At 35.0% G+C, this 22,251-nt stretch overlaps 1 non-coding gene across 1 annotated transcript; it reads left to right on the top strand.

Moving 5' to 3' along the window:
* Nucleotides 1-6,023: 6,023 nt before the first annotated feature.
* Nucleotides 6,024-6,096, top strand: TRNAE-CUC (transfer RNA glutamic acid (anticodon CUC)). The gene has a single exon. It is a non-coding gene; the product is annotated as a tRNA-Glu (tRNA).
* Nucleotides 6,097-22,251: the final 16,155 nt, after the last annotated feature.

Genomic DNA, 22,251 nt, shown 5'->3' with positions numbered 1-22,251 from the left:
TATCAGAATGATTTACTACATGCATCAGTTGGGCTTCAGGTAACAAAAAGATTTCTAGTTTGTTTATGAAAAAATATATTTAGACATGCCTAACACAAACCTTGAACTAGACTGCCAGAGAGAAGGGGGTTGCATTGGAGTTGAAAAAACCAATAATTATTATGTGCTCTCACCTACCCTTTAACTAGTTTATACTGATTAACAAAATCATGCCATATTTAAACTTCTGAAGTACAGTAATATCATAACTTCACCTAATGTAAAACAACTAACCATTTAATAAAAAACAAGCAAATAAATGAAAAACAAATTCCAATGCTTCCCCAAAGGAAAGTCACAAGATGTCATTAATCACAGTATTCATTTCTGTGAAATATCCTTTCCTTCTCAAGTACAATAACTTGATATTCTATTACCTACTGGATCCATGGGTTTCAGTCTTGGCAACTGACTGGTATCACACTCACACATGTTCTAGCAGACTGACTTTGTTTATATTGCTTTGAATATGTTTGTGTTTATATATGAAGAAACAAGTAATTGATTATAACAAATGCTCCTTTGGTTGATTATAATACATGCTTCTTTTCAGCTTTTGTGATCGTTCCTTCCAATGTATAACATGTTGAAGCCTCCCCATGCAATCTGCAATGAAATGATTCTACTATTCAAAAGTTCTTTAGGTAAAGTGGATTTTTTCAATTCACTTATTCTTGATTCTGAATCATGATTCTCTTTGCCTCATGGGAGTCTGCGTTTTAATTACCATGACTGTTATTCCTCTCTTTTTTCTATTAGAGACATATCCCTAGATTTTATATGAAGCCACACTAGATATTTTCTTCTGCTATATTTTCCACAGTACATGGTCCTTTGAAAGTTCAAGGGAGGCTTTATAAGCCTAGTTTCCAGTATTTACATTTGCTATGGCAGATCAGATTATAGTTCTTTATTTATTCCCTCCTAGCATGGTACCATGCAAGGTAAGATTTGTGCAGAGTATATTTCCCAATGCATGGATGTTTGGCTCAGCAATGGGTTTTGTTTGGTCAGCGGACTTGGTAAAGAAATTATAGTCATACTAGTTCAGAGTCAAGATTTCAAGAGGCTATGCATGTTTCTGCCTATTCTCTTGAACTTCGGTGACCCACCATGAGAAGGGTGTACACTGACTAGCTGCTGATCTAAAGATAATGTAGAGGAGTATGGAGCAGATCTGAATGGAACTCAGAACCTAAAGCCAAAGCCACTGACTGTAGGCCTGAAACAGAGCTTCTCTACCCAATCCACAGACAAATGAAAAAGAGAGAACACTTTTAGGCTGCTTTTTAATGCAATGTTATTTTAGCAAAAACTGAGTAATAGAGTTAAGTAAGCAAAATCATGTCATATTGGTTCTTCACATTAAAAGGAAATTTAGACAGGAATAACCTTTCTGGATGCAATTTGACACTTAATGTGATTATAAATAGCTTAATATCTATGTTGAAGGTATATTAGAAGTAGTTATTTTTTGAGAAATAGTAAGTCTCAGCGGCATAAGTCAAGTTGTAGGAAATGTCATTTGAAAGAAAGTTGTTCAAAAACACAATCATTTTGTCAATATGATTGGGTCACGTTCCCACAACTTTATCCCTTGGCAAGTGATTTTATGCACACAATGATTATGCACTAACCAGGACTAACTTTCTTCTTATCATTGGTAATCTTCTGCTATTTCATGGGATCTTGGTTTGTTCAAAAACTAGACTATCCAGCAAAAAAAAAATGACCTTAGTCCCAAGGAGTTAGACTGGTGAGAATAAGGGTGAAAAACTGTCTTTTTTTGATAAGGGCTAGTTTGTCAGCAAAAATTTATTTGTATTTTTAAATTGGAAATGGTCCAGGTCAAGCTGAGAAACATTCCTGGAAGATTTACAATTGGATCTGATTTATTTGCTTGATTATTTTTCTAGCAGGGATTTCTGTATGTTCTGATCAAGTTCACATAGAAAATTCAATTCGTGAATACAGGGCAGTGTATACTTTTCTCAGTGAGTGGACATCTTCAGAAAGGTAGATGGCCTAATTTAGTAAATATGTACCCAGTAAGATTTTAGGGAACTCATTAAATTGGTAATGATAAGGCAAAATGAAACTGCTTAAGGCAGGCTGGGCAGGCTAACATTCTTTGTACTTATTATCTCTGTGCTATGATATATGTAAAACACTGGTTTTTGCCACCCTCAGGCTGGCCACCCACAGTATTTGGTGCCAGTCAGCACATTACTTGACTAGAGGTATCTGTGTCTAGAAAAATAGAGCTTTGGGGGAAAATTATAAGCAGCAAGAAGCTGTTAAACAAATATGTTTATAAGGGCAGCTGATACAGCACAGAGAAATAATTCAGCAAATTCTGATTTCATCAGGAAAGAATGCGCCTGCCAATTTGGAGCTCAGAGTCTCAAAAAATATAGTTGAACAGAAAGTCACTACTTATTAGAAGAATCTTTTTAGTTCAGTTTTGTTTAATTCCATAACCCACCATCTCCTTGATATGTGTAAACTGGGCCCACTTGGCAAGAAGCAGCTGATAGTCAAGGTTATTTAGAGGTCTGGAAATATTTTTTATATTATATGAATGATAAGATTTTACATTATGCACAAGTTACACAAGAAATTGCAACATAGTTATGAGAGAGATAACGTTGGATATTATCTAGAATGAGAATTGATAAGGATAATCTGCTGTTTTACCCTGCTCCTAATGGTGTACAGCTCAGATGAGTATTTCCTGTTGGGAGTTTGCCCTCATACTCATTAGGGCAAAGGAGATTGCCTCAGGTTACAGAATGGCACATTTTTACCTAACATATATTTTATAATTTAATTTAATTTCTTATTCGCACTGTATCTGTACTCTGTAATGGTAGAAGGAATGAACAGGGTTGAACCCAGAAGATATTTGTGATTCCTTTACAAACTTTACCTTGAAATGAGTGTCTATATTGCTTTGTATAGAGATATGTTCCCTTTCTACAAAGAGCCGGGACAATTTCAGGGGGGTAGAGTGGACCTGAAAACAAATATTATTTTTCACAACACAGTTGGCCTAGTGTCCATTTGCTGATAAATATTTTCTCACTGGAACAAGGAGCGATGAGTTCTAGAAATACAAGTGGAAGTGAGTTTAAGATGGATTCTGATTCACACACTATTGTCAAAGTATTTAAAATTGACAGTTTTTTTTTTCCAGAAGAACTTTTTTTTTTTTTTTGTGGTACGCGGGCCTCTCGCTGTTGTGGCCTCTCCCGTTGCGGAGCACAGGCTCCGGACGCGCAGGCTCAGCGGCCATGGCTCACGGGCCCAGCCGCTCCGCGGCACGTGGGATCTTCCCGGACCGGGGCGCGAACCCGTGTCCCCTGCATCGGCAGGCGGACTCTCAACCACTACGCCACCAGGAAAGCCCCAGAAGAACTTTTGAGAGTGCTTGATAAAATCAATTAAAGCGCTGGTTTTTCTGGTGTCTTTACTGGCTACTGCAGTATTAGACACTAGGAAGAACAAAATCTCATGAACCATTTTTTCAGTTTTATTGACTTTCTCATATCTGACATTCCTTCCTTGATCCTGCTGGTCCCACATTCCTTTTCTTTATAATTTAGGAATGCCCAATTGAGGGCCATCAATTCTGACTCTGTCTCTTCCCCATTTTTTTGACCAACAGCTTCCACAGTGATCAGTCATTCATCTCAGTCTGTGCAGAATCTCTGCCTCTCAGCTCTGCTCAGTAAAGTGACTGAAAATTGCTTTTGAACTTTGGGGTGGAGGCCATGGACAAATATGGCCCCGAAGAGCATTTCTGTGGCTTTGATTTCCAAATGGCATTCAACTATGTTAGTCATTCCCCCAAGGTCCTCACCTACTCCTTCACTTTTGCTCAGTTTACAAATGTTTATTCTTGTTCAGTCTGACCTACTGGGGCAGGATGCAAAAACTGCCGCTACCAATTTCTCTCCAACTGACTTTACAAATTCCTGTTTTCTGTACCACTTGGTTCATCTATGCCATCAACCTGTATGTGCAGTAGGCCTGTGCATGCATTTTATGGTGTTCATCTGCCAGCAGTACAACCTGAATATCTGACTGAAGTCTTGCCCATCACATTTATAGCAGTAACAAGCGAAGAATCACCGTGACCGTTCCTATTGAAGAGGCCTCTGAACTGTGGCTTCTGACAGTTTTTACTTAAGTAGTTCATGCCCATCTGGGAAGCTGTGGCTGAAACATGCCCCATCCTCATATCTACACTGAAACTAGAATTAGGGCTTCTATTTCTCAAAGAGTCTATGTGTGCAGGGATGAATCTGGAATAGAATCCTGTGACTTACCACACTGAAGGTTGCGATGAGAAGGCCGTGCACATGGGGTTGAGGCTTGGCTCAGTGTATAGTTCTTCTGAAAGGTCTAGGGCTTTGATTTTTAGTTTAAGATTTAAGAAAGGGCTTCCCTGGTGGCGCAGTGGTTGAGAGTCCGCCTGCCGATGCAGGGGACGCGGGTTCGTGCCCCGGTCCGGGAAGATCCCACATGCCGCGGAGCGGCTGGGCCCGTGAGCCATGGCCGCTGAGCCTGCGCGTCCGGAGCCTGTGCTCTGCAACGGGAGGGGCCACAGCAGGGAGAGGCCCGCGTACCGCAAAAAAAAAAAAAAAAAAAAAAAAAAAGATATAAGAAAGATAGAGGGAGCGATTCTGGCTACTAGGTGCTAACAAGTGCATTTCAGGTATAAGAACTCCAGGGTATTATTGTTTATGAATCATTAACATCTTTAAATTGGGATTCTGTGTGTCTTTCACTGAGCATCTCCTACCTGAACGTGATCCAACCACAGATTTACACCCATGGCTTTCACAAAGCCTCAGAGAGAGCACGGTGACTTAAATCAAGTGTGCCAATGAGGACAAACAGCTGTTTGCTTTTCTTTTCATTATCCCAGGTATTACATTTTTGATAGCATTTATATGTATTTTTTTCTATTTCTTTATAAGAACTCAACAGGTATTGTAGAAAAAAAAGTCAGTGCTACTTATTAAAGATGGTAAGGCAGATTTTATTCAGGACCATCACGATAGATGTAGGGCCCAGTGCAGTGGGGTTTTACAGTGCAGGAGAAAGACTGGGTTCAATTCCAAATAGAGCCTCGGCAAGTGAGAATTTATAACCAAGGAGCAGGGTGGGGTAAGTGCTTGGAAAATTACTAGGAGGAAACATCCAGGGTAAGGAGGGCTGTGGTTAAACTGACAGCAGTGTTCTTGCTAAAACTGGATTTAACAAGGAAGTGCCCAGATGGGCCTGGGAGAAGGTTTCAGGGGACTGACTAAGGTTTGAAACTTTGTTGGTATCCCCTTACACAGAACTGTAATGTCTTGAGAGTTATTCTACATTTTGTGTATACTTTATTTATATAGTTTAATTCAAATTAAATAATTTGAATTTCCTTTTTTAACTTGAAGTCACTTTCTGCAGAAAAAACGTTTACTTTACACCCAAATACACTTTTATTGGTAACACCTCGTCATGGACTGATTCCTACTCTGGAGTTTTTCTACTTCCAGACATAAGGGTTTAAAAGCAATTACATATTGACTTGATAGCTTACCAACCCTAAAAAGAGCACTGAAATATGCTATTTCTCAGTGGCCCGTAAAAACTATTTTACTGTCCCTTGAAACTCTATTGTCCCAAGATTTCCCTGAGGAACTCTATTATTACATGTGACTGAATGCACAAGACAAATAAACCAGGCAAATTTATAAACTTTTATTTAAAGAGAATCACATGGCACTTTAGAGGTAGTATCTTACACTAAGGACCGTCCATCAAAGTGGCAGCACATTGTACTGTTAAGTTCTCCTTAGCTTTCTTTGAATGTGTACTTGAAGTTCCTAAAAATATGTTGATAATCCATTTTTGCCAGCAGTGGACACTTACTGTGAGATTACAGACCAGTTAATTGTGGAGGCACAGCTAAAGAACCTACAGGGAATTCCCCGACGGTCCAGTGGTTAGGACTCCGTGCTCTCACTGCTGAGGGCCCAGGTTCGATCCCTGGTCGGGGAAATAAAAACTCCGTAAGCTGCATGGTGCGGCCAAAAAATAAAAATTAAAATTAAAATTAAAAACCCTACATGCTCAGTTAAACTCTCTGAAGTCTGGGTATCTATTGCTACAGTATTGCCCAAAAAGCCAATCAACAGGTCCAGCTGGAAATCTGGTCCCCTGAGTCCCAGCTGTATGATACATGACAGTATGCAGCTGAACTTATAGCTTTAGATTTCATATAATATTCACAATAAATTAATGATGAAAAAACTGTCTGCAAAATCAATTCTTTCCATTATTTCATTGAAGAACAGCGAGCTTCTCTGGTTGCTCAAAAAATTTTATATTGATGTTAACATACACATTTTTCACAAATTTGCATGTCAGTCATCGAGAAATGTCTCACAATCAACAGCTTAGAATTATAACCCGATCTTGTATATGACATATTAACACAAATTACAGTGAGTGGTAACATGGAGTTGATGAAATGTGGTATACAAATAATTTTTAGATTATTGCCCAATAAATTGTCAACTAAATGGACTTCATATGCGATATACGGTATACTGAGCAGAAAAAATCCTAATAACAGATGAAAGGAAACTTCTTGGGAATTCTGAACTTTTTGATGGAGTATTACAGTCATCTCTGCTGCAGACTACAGGGATCTCTCAGGTGCTTAGCTCTGCTCATGTTAGCAGTGTGTGTTTTGTTCAGGTATCACATATATGGGAAACGGTGAATCATAAAGCCTGGGATATCAATCATATACCTATTAACATAAGTTTTAGGGGGGACTGAATCATTCATCTTAGTAAACTAAATAAGCTTCCCAAGATTTCAAACTAAATAAGCAGAAGTAAGATCTTTGGATGGCAGAGATATGTCTTCCCTGCCATCGACAGAAGCATTTTAGAGACACATAAATTCAAGAAGTATTTTCATTTGCATAAGGACTTTAGGGCCCATGCTAGAGTGAAGAAAGGCCCTTGTTAGAAAAATCAGAGACTCACCTGATAAAATTCTGTATTTGTATCAATTTTCCGGAGGAGATCTTGGGAAAATCATGACCTACTATCACAGAAATATTGATGTAGAAAAAAAGATTGTATCATGACTTTGGGTATAGGTAACATAACAGAATCCTGCAGGCTGTAAAATCAATTTGCGTAAGGCTTTAGGTAGTTTCATCAAATAGGATATAGCCTCCGATTAAAGCTCCAATATTAGTAATACACAACTAAAACTAAAAATCCAAAACAAAACAACAACAGCGACATAAGAAAGTTGCTATTATTCATATGTGTAATGGAACACTCATCAGTAAAAAGAGAAAAACAAGAACCATCTCTCAGAAAAATAAAATTACAAAACATAACACATAATCTAAAAGAAAAACTAGCATATATATGTATATAGGTGTATATATGTTACTTTATACTTCACATTATGATAATGTATATTGAAACATTAGAACATATCTTTCTTTTTGTCATAGATTCTTTAGTAGTTCTTTCAATAACTGCCTGGGGATGCTATTCTCTCCTAGTGTTTATTTTGTTTTCAGGTGAATAGTTACATATTTTCACTCTCACTCTTGTTTGATGGACTGATTTTTCCTTGCTTGCTTCTAGTAATGTAGAAAGACTGCCAATTCTCATAAAGTGCATGGATTCTCCCCTTCTCCCTGGGAACACAGCTAGGCTTAGCCCAGCCTCTCACTTAGGAGATGCACAGTGGCTGGTATTTGTGGATAAAAGTGAAACAGTAAAGGGTGGGTGTGGGGACTCCACACTGTCCCTTACCTCATCCACTGTCTAGACACAGAGGTTCCCATGGGCAACCTCCGTGGTCTCAGGGGTACCAATGTGGAGGGAGCCGGGGTCTCTGATTCTAAGGAAAGCTGTGTGCTGAAACTGCGTTGGAATTTATTATGGGCAAAAAACAGAAGTTGATTTTGTTACGTTACTGAGACTTGGGAGTTATTTGGTGATATTAGTTTATCCCAACTAATATACGCAATGACTTTTTAGGTAAGGCAAAAAGTGCTGTTAGTTTAAATGTTGGTACTTTGGAGGAAACATTTATTTTCTGACTGGCAGTTTTTTAAGATTTTCTTTTTAATGTTGATTTTCTGACGTTACAATGAAATGTGTCTAAGCCTAGAATAACTTTTGGGGTTTTTGATAAAGTGGCTTCTTTAAGTAGAATCAAAACAGAAATCTTTACTGACGTTTGAACTGCAACAACTCAGAAGATTACATGTAGTCGTTTTGCATTTTCTATGTAAATGCATAGTACTTCCCTCGCAAACTCACAGATATACATTGCAAGGGTACAAAAAAAAGTAACTGTGAGGTGATAGATGTGGTAATTAACTTGATTGTGGTAATCCTTTCATTAAAATATGTATACTATTATAAATCATCACATTGTACACCTTAAATATATACAATTTTTAATTTGTCAATTATACCTCAATAAAGCTGGGGGAAAAAAGACAATGCAAGAGTTTTGAAGTCAAATAACTATGCTTTAACTTAAATGCTTTTATTTTTTCAGTTTTATCAAGCATAATTAACAAATAAAATTATAATATATTTAAGGTGTACAACATGATGCTTTGATATATGTATACGTTGTGAAAGGATTCTCATCACTGATTTAATTAACACGTCCACTCCTCACATATATAGTTTTTTTTCTGTGTGTGAGAACACAAGTTATTCTCTCTCAGCTAATGTCAAATTACATAATACAGTATTATCAACTATAGTCACCAAGTTATATATTAGACTTTCAAACATAATTTATCTTATAAGTGAAAGTTTTTACCTCTTCACCAGCTTCTCCCTGTTTCCCCAACCTCCCAGCCCCTGGCTACCACCATTCTAGTCTCTGTTTCTATGAATTTGACTTTTTTTTCAGCTTCTTTATGTAAGTAATATTATGCAGTATTCGCTTCCTCTGTCTGGCTTATTTTACTTAGCTTAATGCCTTTCAGGTTCCATGTTTTTGTGGTTGACAAGATTTCCTTCTTTTTCTAAGGCTAAATAATATTTTAGAGACAATTTCTTTCAACATCTGTCCGAACAAGGGAAAGAGGACACAAAATGTCTTTGGACACTGTGTATGTTTGCAGCATAAAAAGATAACACTTCAGTTTGTGACCTTCCCAAGTCTGGCTTCGGAAGCTAGTGTTTAAATAATACTTCCCACCTATGATGTCATTCAGATTTAAGAGCATTTTCAAGTTTTACAGTTCACATTTCATCACAAAGGCTCTTTTCCCTACCTGCAGACTCTCCACCCTTTCAGTCTACCTCTCCTGTTGCTGTAAGAAATACCTGCTAATCTCTATTTAATATCATATTAAAATATGCTTTTTTAGTCACAGATCTGTTTTTATGCTTGTGTTTTGATCCTGCAGGGTGTTCAGGATAATTTTCAGTTGTTCTAATTTAGTATAAAGTGCTCTTGATAATCTGGCTTTAGTAATATGTTGTTAACCCATTAAAGTCACTTCCTTGGTTACATGAAGCATGATTTGCTCTTTCAAAGGTTTGGTATTTCTACGAAAATATACTGGAAATTTAAGGGCCAAATGTTAAAAATGAACTATAGAACATGATGCTTGAGAAAGCTACAGGGATTCCAGGTTATAACATTTTTTTCATTCCTGGAATTTCACAATAAGGAAAATAAGAGAAAAAAAATGAACTAAGAAGGCTGGGAAGGATGTGTGGGAAGAATTTCAGTGAGGGACCGAAATTACTATATAAAAACATTCATATATTTTAGAGATTTTTGTGATCTCTAAAAAGCTGATAAATCTAGCCTGAAAATTGGTATGTATTTTTCTGGTAATGCATTGAATGAAAATTTACCATAAACTGTTTAAGGAAATTTTCTTCCTCCACATGCTTTTGCCTTCACTGTAGAACCATAGATAGAAAACCAGGCTGCTGTACAGTACTGCATTTCTAAATCTTTGCCCATGCTGTCATAATAATTTAAACAGTACATGTAATAAATAGTTTATTCTACAGTGTGGCCAGAAGTCCATCAGTCATGCATCTGACTATCTGAGGTGTAAAATATCTTCATTGCACCTCCCATGTGTTTCTCCACTTGAATCTACCTATTATCTGAACAACATGCAGAAGCTAATTCTTTCAGAAAGACAGTCTAACAGAATTTAAGCAGAACTAACTGTAGGCCAGGTCAGATACCTACTGTTATCATTACATGCAATTCACAAGAGATCATATGAATCATTTTAGCTTTTTCAAAACACTTCCTTATCATTATTTTCTGCTCTAGTTAAATTTCTGACCATGAATAGGAGATATTAATACATGCTTTGTTATCTTAAATACATTTTAGAGGCTTTAGTGTTTTAAAATGTATTTTTGGTGTTTTAAAAAAAAACATACTTAATTTCTCCCACAGATTGGTTTTCATTTGGAAATCTTATTGTACTTTTGTCTACCCTTGCTTCTAGTAACACTTTGAATTATGAATTTTAATATTATAATATGGATTTAGCTCAGTTTCAGGTTCCTAGAATCACTAGAACTTGAACACTTTTATTTACTGTTGGTTTACCAGTGCACATATTTTGATTAATGGGAAATAATTATAATATGTTTTATATTAATAAATATAATATACTTTAAGCAGTTTTCAAATTTTTATTATTTTCATATGTTCAATAACATATGTGTGGAGTACAATTAGGAATGTTGGTGGCATAAACATATTTATGGAGAAATAATGTTGGAAACAAAGAAATGAGTAAGATATAATAGTTTAACTTTAGCAGGGAATAGTCACACACATAGTAAAATTGCAACAAGATAATTTTAAGTGACCTTTAAAGAATAACTTATAGTACAGTGAAGCTCATGTTCAAGATCATATAAACTATATCCATTGTGTTGACGTGAATATTTGTAGAATATATAAAACAGATAAGAGGGTGACAGATTAAGTCCAAGAAACTCTGTTATAAATTAAAGAACAAACAAGCAAATTTCCATAAAACCACATTCCCTGCTAGGTTCGTTTTTGCTGTGAAACAAAAATTATCAATGTAATTATCTTTTTTATTGTTTCCTTTTCAACAATTCCCATTCATCCCTGTCTTGAATTGTATTATTATAAAAAATATCATGTCTTTTGCTTGCTCATCAAAATAGAGTTTTGGAGACAAGATTTACCTTCCCACCAAAGCCAATAAAAAAACCTAAACAAATTATACGGAGTAAAGAGTTTTACAACAGTGGAAACAAGTCAGTGAGGTAGACCGATGCCTGAGAAAGGGACACAGTCTATATATTCCCCAGAATAAAGATATATCTCTGATTTCCTAGGCTAAAGCCTTCAGGGAGTTTCCAGGATGGGATATAAAATGGGCACCCAGAGCAGAATGCTGGACTACCTGATTTGAGTGGGTGGAGCTGAGAAATGAAGGGGGCAAATGTAACTAGAGTTTGCAGGTCAAATTACCTAGAGAACAAAAGTGCACAGAGAGAGGACTCCAGAGATATACAGAGGGTTCCCCTCAAGTTTTCAGCTGAATATTGAACAGCTCCTATGTGTATAGTAACTACCCACTACTGAGGGAAGACTCACCCAAAAAGATTATTGGAAATATTGTCTGACACTCACTCACACAGGGTTAAAAATAATACCTATTCCCACCAGTCAGACTGGAGAACCTCAAGCATTATAGGTCATAGTATAAACTATACATAAGGCCCTGGCCTCAGTAGTGTGGAATAATTAGGTCCAAAATGGGCAGTGCTCCAAATCTGCCTAAATCTTACAAAAAGAAAAGACCTGAAAAGATCAAGCTATTTTGAAGTAACTTAACTGCATCCCAGAAAACAGCTCAATCATATTTGTGGAAACCAAAAATATGTAGAACTCACCAAGATAAAACTCACAATATCTGACATCCAATTAAAATTATAAGGTAAGCAAAAAAGCAAAAAAAACTGCTTATACTGAGGAGGATAATAAATCAATTGAAACCATTCAAGAATTGACTCAGATTTTAGAATTAGCAGACAAGGACGTTAAAATGTTTATTAAACATGTATTGCAAAGTTACAAAGATATTTAGTACAGAAAGACTAGTCTATCCAAGAAATGAAAGTGGAACAATTAAACATTCAAAAGAAGAAAAAAAAGAACTTTAATCCATACCTTGCACAATATGCACAATCTAAATCCTAGTCAATCATAAACCTAACTACAAAATCTAACTCTATAAATACTCTAAAAAAAAAAATAGGAGAAAGTGATTATGACCTTGAGTTATGCAAAGATTTTATAGATATGACACTAACAGCAATCATAATGACTGGCATCTAGTTTAAATTTACTAGAATATAAAATAACACAATAATAAACACCATAATTCAAATATAAAGTAATAAATCAAAGTCAATCTAGAATGATCACAGATGTTAGAATTAATAGTCAAGAAAATTTAAAAGTGATAGAAATCAAACTTCTAGAGATGAAAAATAAAATGTTTGAGATGAAAATTTCATCATGTGATCAATAGGAAATTTGATGTTTTAATGAAGAAATCAAAATAAAAATTAGAAATCATTTTAAGTTGAAGGAAAAAAAAACACAACATGCCAAATTTTGATATTAAAAAAGAAGAAATTCTTAATTATTTGAACCCAACTTCGACCTTAATAAACTAGAAAAGAAAGAGAAAATTAAACCCAAATAAATTGGAAAAACAATAAGGATCAGAGCCAAATCAATGAATAGAAAACAGAAAAATTATAGAGAAAATTATAATGAAATAAAAAGTTGGTTCTTTGAGATCAAATAAAATTGATAAACTTCTAGCCTGACCAGTCAGTAAAAAAGAAAAGATTACACAAATTACTAGTATTAAGAATGAGAGGTAATGTCAGAACAGATTCTACAGATATTAAAATAAGAAAATATTATAAACAACTTTATATCTACATATGTAATAACTTAGATTAAATTGAAAGATTCCTTGAAAGACAAAACTACCAGTAGTCACTCATTATGAGATAACCTGAGTAGTTCTATATCTATTGTGGAGATTGTGTATTTTTTATTTTTATTTTTTGCTATTTTTAACCTGTGCTTGACCTTTCAAACCATTAATTTTGATACCTATTCATCAAATGATATTTTTTACTACAAAATCATATTTTAAGTTCACAAATAAGTTATTTAATTTCTTTTGAAATCAATGGGATCCTCTCATTCTTGTTTCCTTTATGTTCAGATATTGATACAGGTCCTCTGTTAGGTCATTCGGTCTGATGGTTCAGGTAGTATGTCTGATCGTTGGACAGTTTTTAATATCAGGCATTCTGTAGTGATGAAAAGAAAAGAGGATAATTTTGGGGCTGTCATGTCCTGTTGTAAGCTCCTTTGCCATAAACCCTTCCTTCCTGTTCAGTATCTAAAGAACAGAGATGATGCTACATATCTGTTTGATTCACTAGAGAAATTTAGGAATTCAGACAGACATGGCAGGTCTACAGTCTAGGACAGATAGCATATTGCCTCTTTGGGTCAAAAGAATCCCAAAGTCCTGGGCTACACTTCCCTCTGTCCTTGGGGCTGTGCTCTGATGCTGCTAAACAGGAGACTGTCAGCTCACAGAGAACAGGGTCCAGCATCCCTCTCCTATGATTTCCTCAGCAGATTAAAAGCTGCAGAGGCTGCAACCGCAACCGTGCCTCCACGTCTCAATGGCCATCTGGCTGAGCAGAGCATAAAATTTGAAGTTTGCAGTGGTGAGAAGGGAGCTGCCTTTAGATAAACTACCTCTGCTCAGTGGGATAGGGAGGGTGGAAATGAGACATAAGAGGGAGGAGACATGGGGATATATGTATATGTATAGCTGATTCACTTTGTTATAAAGCAGAAACTAACACACCGCTGTAAAGCAATTATACTCCAATAAAGACTTTAAAAAATCAACATAAAAATAATGATTTTTAACAAAAGAAATGTAAACTTCTCCCATCCATCTCTTAGATCTAGCATCCTATCATGTTACTTGTGAAAACGTTGTTGTTTTTATAGGAATTTTTGTGGATATCCTCCTATGCATCTACTGTACTAGATTGTCTCTTCATTTCATCCATAAATCAGTTCATTGTCTTTTTTGAAGCTGACTCAACTTCTTTTCTTTGATTATTTTTGGTTGTATCATAGATTAAATAAATGTATGTGTACTTGTATATGGGCTTCATATAGGTTACACAGAGTCTTTATAATATATTTTTGTTAAACCTTTTATATTTGACGGCTAGTTTGAAAAGTAGTACTAAGTTTAATTTTTAGAATATTAGAAACCCATCTTTATTATCTCTATTTTAGCATGCAGTTTTATACTTGATAATCCTGATATCAATCAGATTCCTGGTGAGCCAGAAACTTTTTCTCTCTATATACCTATCTATCCATCCATCATCTCTCCATATCTTTGGAATTTAACCTTACTTTGAGTAAAATTGCCTTTCTGATGATTTCAGAGAAAACTTTTCTTTCTGCATTTTTTTCCCACTCATATTTCTCTAAAGTCAACAGTCAGACACATTTTAGGGCTTCAGGAAATCATCCTCACTTTTGGCTTTGGAAATTTCTAAAAAATTTTTTTTCTATTTTCTTTGCCTTTTCTGAATTGTTAAATGGATGCTAGAACTCTCTGATCCTCCATATTTTAAAAATTTTTATGTAATGTTTTCTAGCATGTTTTAATTTGTTCTCTTTTGAAAATATTCTCGACTTCTTGGACTTCATCTTTAAAAAGAATTATTTTAGCAATGATATTGTAATTATCATGAACTCTCGTTTTCTGATTGTTCCATTTCATACCAACTGTTTTTCTTCTTCTAAACTAATATATTCATGAATGTCTCAGAAAATATACACTAGTGAAATTTTAAGCTCCGACGAAACAGGGTGGAGATACTATTCCTCAATCACAGATTAGCAAACGAACTCATCAGGGTCAAACTGACTTGGCCATCTAGTCAAAGATAGAAAAGTTGCAAGATGTTTAGACAGTAGAAACAGCCTTTGCCTAGAGAAAGGGAACAACCTCATGTTACTGATCAAAGAAGATCCAAAAGAAAGCAATAAGCAAAAGCCTAGGCCACATAGAGTCACCTCTGATCTATTGTCCCACCTGAATGTGAAACAATACCCTGAATGTTAACCTCCAACTCTTCTCATCAGTCAGATTAGTCGCTCTCCTTGTTACCTCCTCCTGCAGGTCTGTAATGAAAACATTACATAGGTAAGTGAACATTTACAAATAATTGAATAATGCAATTACATTCATTATTTTCTACAATTTGAAATGCTCTCATTTATACACTACCAAATGTAAACTAGATAGATAGTGGGAAGCAGCTGCATCGCACAGGGATATCAGCTCGGTGCTTTGTGACGACCTAGAGGGGTGGGATAAGGAGGGTGGGAGGGAGACGCAAGAGGGAGGGGATATGGGGATATATGTATATGTATAGCTGATTCACTTTGTTATACAGCAGAAACTAACACAACACTGTAAAGCAATTATACTCCAATAAAGATGTTAAAAAAATTTTTTAAAGAAAAAAAAAGAAAATACAGTGTGCTTTGATTGTATTTTTTGTATAGGGAGCTTCAACAGGATGCCAAGTAATATAGTTATTGACTCTGTATTGTAAGCATTGCCTGTGACACATTTTTGTACAGAGATATGTATCTGGAAGCTTTTGTATGTTGCAAAAGAATAAGACTTTGCTGTTATGAATGAAATATTCCTGAAAGGGCTGTGAGAAGACACATTAGAACAGTTTGATAGTTTATTATGTGTAACTGCTCAGAGTATTTCATGAACACGTTTCAAATCTCTGTCGATGCATCCTGATAGGTAAGTGAATTTAAATTTTGAGGAGTAGTCACACAGGAAAAGTAATTGAAACATCTCTATCAAGAAACACAGTCCAACCTGTTCAAACAGGATGAGAAGAACATATGATTTCTACACCTAATGCTTGGTGAATGTGAGAGTGAGGAAGATTTCCAGTCACCATAAGATGCTAACAGCAATTGTCAGAAGGAATATTTACAATTGGCATAGCAAGCTGGAGGTCAAGTTGACTTATGAGATATAGAACACATGAACTTAGAAGAGAACATATACATATGAATGTATTCACTATTAAAAGAGAAAGTTCTGTATTGCATAACTTGTGGTTTAAATTTTATAGCTTGTGTGGTAAAGAGATGGAGTGATACTTTCTTTAGTATCCAATGAGTAATACAAGAATGAGGATGAAAGACCTCTGTCTCTCAAGGAGCTACCTAAGTTCAATAGTAATGCAGGATTCACGCACAAGCACTTCATTTTTCCAATACGACACGAGATTGGTGTAACAAAATATAAATAATCTTATGAATTGTGCTTTATATAACTCTAATCCATTAACTTGTATACTATTTGACCCAAGATTTTCAATCTGTAAATATACAACATTCCTTGAAACATCAATGAAACAGATATATATATTTTTTCTGATTACTCTCACATAAGCAGTTTCTTGTTCTAACTCTAAACTGGATATGTTTATTTTTTTTTGTACATTCATGATGGTGCAATATTTTATTAGGTTTTTATGAGAAAGTCAAACTAATAGGAAATAATTTCTGATCTACATTGAACCACACAAATATTATGGCTTTATCAAATTTATTTTTCATGACATCATTAATAAAGACCTGCTTTCTCTTACAAAATTGTCATTTTTTTTACTAAAGAAAACTACAAAATATTAAATATTATTAAATATTAAAACATATAGAAAAACCCAGAAATGAATGTAGTAGACCTTTGTATTGCTATCTGCCAAATTAGTAAACATTAATATTTTATCATATTCACTTCAACTCTTTCTTTTAAAGTTATATATCACTTGTGACATAGTAATTCTCAAACCCTTTTTCTGTCATTCTCTCTAACAAACCTAGGAATAATATGTATATTTTATTATGTAGAATTATTATTTTGTATTAGATTCTGGCATTGATAATTTTGGGATTCTTACTGTATTTTCCTTTGGGGCCTTGTAGTGATTACTTAATTTATAAGACTTCCTTAATTAATAATATGAATAGATATAGAAAAGATTTCTCCTTTACTAAATTAGAGTTCTTTTTCAATTAAATAGAATTTTCAATTTTACATTTGTGAGAATTATCTGAACAATTTTTACAAAAAGTGGCCTTTCCGTTACAAATGTTCAAAGTCTCTTCTTGAACAAGTACCATTGTCCTATGTCAGATGTAACAGATTTTTCTCATGGCCCCCTGGTGAATGTTTGGATTAGACAACTCTTCCTTCCAGCTGTTAATCCAACTCTGATGAAAGCTCAAACCAAACTGACAACCTAATAAGTACAGATAGATGGTGAAACTCAAGTGATTTCTTCCTTTGAAAAAGTTACTGATGAAAAGATATAGGCTTCCTTTGGAGTTCCAAAGGAGAACTTCTTCCAAAGGAGAAATGATTTGGTGTTTTATTTCCCAAGGGTCAGTATGTTATGGGCTAGTTTTTTTCCACTTTGAGGAACTATATCCTATTTATGAATAATACCTTTTGAAACCCTAGTATTCATTTGATATAAAAAATAAAGGCAGCACATTTACAGAAAGGTTATGAGTATGTCACAGAAATCTGCTGGCCTATATTCTATCATATAAAATCAGCTCTAGTTGAATGAACATCACTTTTCCAAGTAAGAACTTTTATCCACACTACAGATGTGCTTAAGAGCTTATTACCGAGCATAATTCCCAATTCTCAGCTATATTCTGAGCAGCAGAAAAGGCAGAGTCCTGTCACATTTAGTAGCTTCATTTCTCCCAGACTTGAGGAATTCTAAACTTTGATAATTTTTCTTCTTTCTCCCCAGTGATACATGATATATCATGGCCTATTTGACTATTTACGTATTTCTACTAAGCCTGGAAAAATGATTTTCTTAAAACTGTCAACACCAGAATATTCTAAGACATAAAGTAACATCGTTAACAAACACTTATAATTTATAACTTAACATATTTTCCAAAAATTCTTTAGGAATAGAGTTACATGAGAAATTATTTCCAAAAATTAATGAACATTTCTTCTGATATAAGATGGCTTTAATGTGATTATTTGGGCTTGCATGTTTTTTGTCAGCCTACACTAAAACATATGTTGTCAGTACAACAAAGGTTTATTTTTATTTTTTTTTTTTGTGGGATTTTTTTTTTATTCAAACAGAAAGTCACAAAAATTATAATCATCCTCATCAGTTCACACAGTCCCATGTAATTAATTTTTTTATCTTGATCTTTTGTAAGCACTTTTATGAATTCATCAATTTTCCATTAGAGTTCTGAAAATGCTTATTTATTCAGTTCAGCAGTATAGTCAGTTACCAGAAACCTGTACTTGTCAGAGTCTTTTCCATGAATTCCTTGAAGATGAAACCCTTTTATAGGAACATTTTTGTAAAAGCATCAGAGTGCACCCGGAACTGTCTGTAAATAACAAAAGACTTAAAAATGACCATGGTTAAAGATTTGATGAAAGTTCATAATAATGCAATTGACAAGGAAATTTAGTTATTTCTGAGATATACATTTTAAAGTAATAACTAGAATTATGACATAACATTATACCAGAACATATAAGATTTTTAGAAATTTCATGTGATGTCTGAAAAATTTATATTAACATATTTCCATACAAATAACCCAAAGAAAGTTTAGTATTAGTTGTTTTTGTTTGTTTGTTTGTTTATACTGCACGTTCTTATTAGTCATCAATTTTATACACATCAGTGTATACATGTCAATCCCAATCGCCCAATTCAGCACACCACCATCCCCACCCCACCACGGTTTTTCCCCCTTGGTGTCCATATGTTTGTTCTCTACATCTGTGTCTAAAATTCTGCCCTGCAAACTGGTTCATCTGTACCATTTTTCTAGGTTCCACATACATGCGTTAATATACGATATTTGTTTTCTCTTTCTGACTTACTTCACTCTGTATGACAGTCTCTAGATTCATCCACGTCTCAACAAAAGACTCAATTTTGTTCCTTTTTATGGCTGAGTAACATTCCATTGTATATATGTACCACAACTTCTTTATCCATTCGTCTGTCGATGGGCATTTAGGTTGCTTCCATGACCTGGCTATTGTAAATAGTGCTGCAATGAACATTGGGGTGCATGTGTCTTTTTGAATTATGGTTTTCTCTGGGTATATGCCCAGTAGTGGGATTGCTGTGTCATATGGTAGTTCTATTTTTAGTTTTTAAGAAACGTCCATACTGTTCTCCATAGTGGCTGTATATGTCTTCTTTGGAGAAATGTCTATTTAGGTCTTCTGCCCATTTTTGGATTGGGTTGTTTGTTTCTTTAATAATGAGCAGCATGAGCTGTTTATATATTTTGGAGATTAATCCTTTCTCTGTTGATTCGTTTGCAAATATTTTCTCTCATTCTGAGGGTTGGCTTTTCATCTTGCTTATAGTTTCCTTTGCTGTGCAAAAGCTTTGAAGTTTCGTTAGGTCCCATTTGTTTATTTTTGTTTTTATTTCCATTACTCTAGGAGGTGGATCAAAAAAGATCTTGCTGTGATTTATGTCAAAGAGTGTTCTTCCCATGTTTTCCTCTAAGAGTTTTATAGTGTCTGGGCTTACATTTACATCTTTAATCCATTTTGAGTTTATTTTTGTGTATGGTGTTAGGGAGTGTTCTGATTTCTTTCTTTTACATACAGCTGTCCAGTTTTCCCAGCACCACTTATTGAACAGATTGTCTTTTCTCCATTATATATCCTTGCCTCCCTTGTCAGAGATTAGTTGACCATAGGTGCCTGGGTTTACCTCTGGGCTTTCTATCTTGTTCCTTTGATCTATGTTTCTGTTTTTGTGCCAGGACCATATTGTATTGATTACTGTAGCTTTGTAGTATAGTCTGACATCAGGGAGTCTGATTCCTCCAGCTCCGATTTTTTCCCTTAAGACTGCTTTTGCTATTCAGGGTATTTTTTGTCTCCATAGAAATTTTAAGATTTTTTTATCTAGTTCCGTAAAAAATGCCATTGGTAATTTGATAGGGATTGCACTGAATCTGTAGATTGCTTTCGGTAGTATAGTCATTTTCACAATATTGATTCTTCCAATCCAAGAACATGGTATATCTCTCCATCTGTTGGTATCATCTTTAGTTTCTTTCATCAGTGTCTTATAGTTTTGTGCATACAGGTCTTTTGCCTCCCTAGGTAGGTTTATTCCTAGCTATTTTATTCTTTTTGTTGCAGTGGTACATGGGAGTGTTTCATTAATTTCTCTTTCAGATTTTTCATCATTAGTGTGTAGGAATGCAAGAGATTTCTGTGCATTAATTTTGTATCCTGCAACTTTACCAAATTCATTGATTAGCTCTAGTAGTTTTCTGGTGGCATCTTTAGGATTCTTTTGTTGAGGATTTTTGAATCTATATTCACCAGTGATATTGGTCTGTAATTTTCTCTTTTAGCAGTATCTTGGTCTGGTTTTGGTATCAGGGTGATGGTGGCCTCATAGAATGAGTTTGGGAGTGTTCCTTCCTCTGCAATTTTTTGGAAGAGTTTGAGAAGGATGGGTGTTAGCTCTATAAATGTTTGATAGAATTCACCCGTGAAGCCATGTGGTCCTGGACTTTTGTTTGTTGGAAGATGTTTAATCACAGTTTCAATTTCATTCCTGTGATTGGGGTGTTCATGTTTTCTATTTCTTCCTGGTTCAGTCTTGGACGGTTATACCTTTCTAAGAATTTGTCCATTTCTTCCAGGTTGTCCATTTTATTGGCATAGAGTTGCTTGTAGTAGTCTCTTAGGATGCTTTGTATTTCTGTGTTGTCTCTTGTAACTTCTCCTTTTTCGTCTCTAAGTTTATTGATTTGAGTCCTCTCTCTCTTTTTCTTGATGAGTGTGGCTAATGGTTTATCAATTTTGTTTATCTTCTCAAAGAACCAGCTTTTAGTTTTATTGATCTTTGCTATTGTTTTCTTTGTTTCTATTTCATTTATTTCAGCTCTGATCTTTATGATTTGTTTCCTTCTGCTAACTTTGGGTTTTGTTTGTTCTTCTTTCTCTAGTTCCTTTAGGTGTAAGGTTAGATTGTTTACTTGAGATTTTTCTTGTTTCTTGAGGTAGGCTTGTATAGCTATAAACTTCCCTCTTAGATCTGCTACTGCTGTGTCCCATAGGTTTTGGATCATCATTTTTTCATTGTCATTTGTCTCTAGGTAATTTTTGATGTCCTCTTTGATTTCTTCAGTGATCTCTTAGTTATTTAGTAACGTATTGTTTAGTCTCCATGTGTTAGTGTTTTTTATATTTTTTTCCTTGAAATTCATTTCTAACTCATAGCGTTGTGGTCAGAAAAGACGCTTGATATGATTTCAATTTTCTTAAACTTACTGAGGATTGATTTGTGACCCAAGATGTGATCTATCCTGGAGGATGTTCTGTGCACACTTGAGAAGAAAGTGTAATCTGCTGTTTTTGGATGGAAAGTCCTATAAATATCAATTAAATCTATCTGGTCCATTGTGTCATGTAAGCTTGTGTTTCCTTCTTAATGTTCTGTCTGGATGATCGGTCCATTAGTGTGAGTGAGGTGCTAAAGTCCCCCACTATTATTGTGTTACTGTCAATTTCCTCTTTTATAGCTGTTAGCAGATGCCTTATGTATTGAGGTGCTCCTATGTTGGGTCCATGAATATTTACAATTGTTATATCTTCTTCTTGGATTTATCCCTTGATCATTATGTAGTGTCCTTCCTTGTCTCTTGTAACATTCTTTATTTTAAAGTCTATTTTATCTGATATGCATATAGAGCTACTCCAGCTTTCTTTTGATTTCCATTTGCATGGAATATCTTTCTCCATCCCCTCACTTTCAGTCTGTATGTGTCCCTAGGTCTGAAGTGGGTCTCTTGTAGACAGCATATATATGGGTCTTGTTTTTGTATCCATTCAGCAAGCCTGTGTCTTTTGGTTGGAGCATTTAATCCATTCACGTTTAAGGTAATTATCAATATGTATTGTCCTTTGAC

The sequence above is a fragment of the Physeter macrocephalus genome, chromosome 19 (genome assembly GCF_002837175.3).
Source record: "Physeter macrocephalus isolate SW-GA chromosome 19, ASM283717v5, whole genome shotgun sequence".
Classification (NCBI taxonomy): domain Eukaryota; kingdom Metazoa; phylum Chordata; class Mammalia; order Artiodactyla; family Physeteridae; genus Physeter; species Physeter macrocephalus.
Note: the sequence above shows the minus strand (reverse complement) of the source record. Positions and strands in the feature narration are given on the sequence as shown.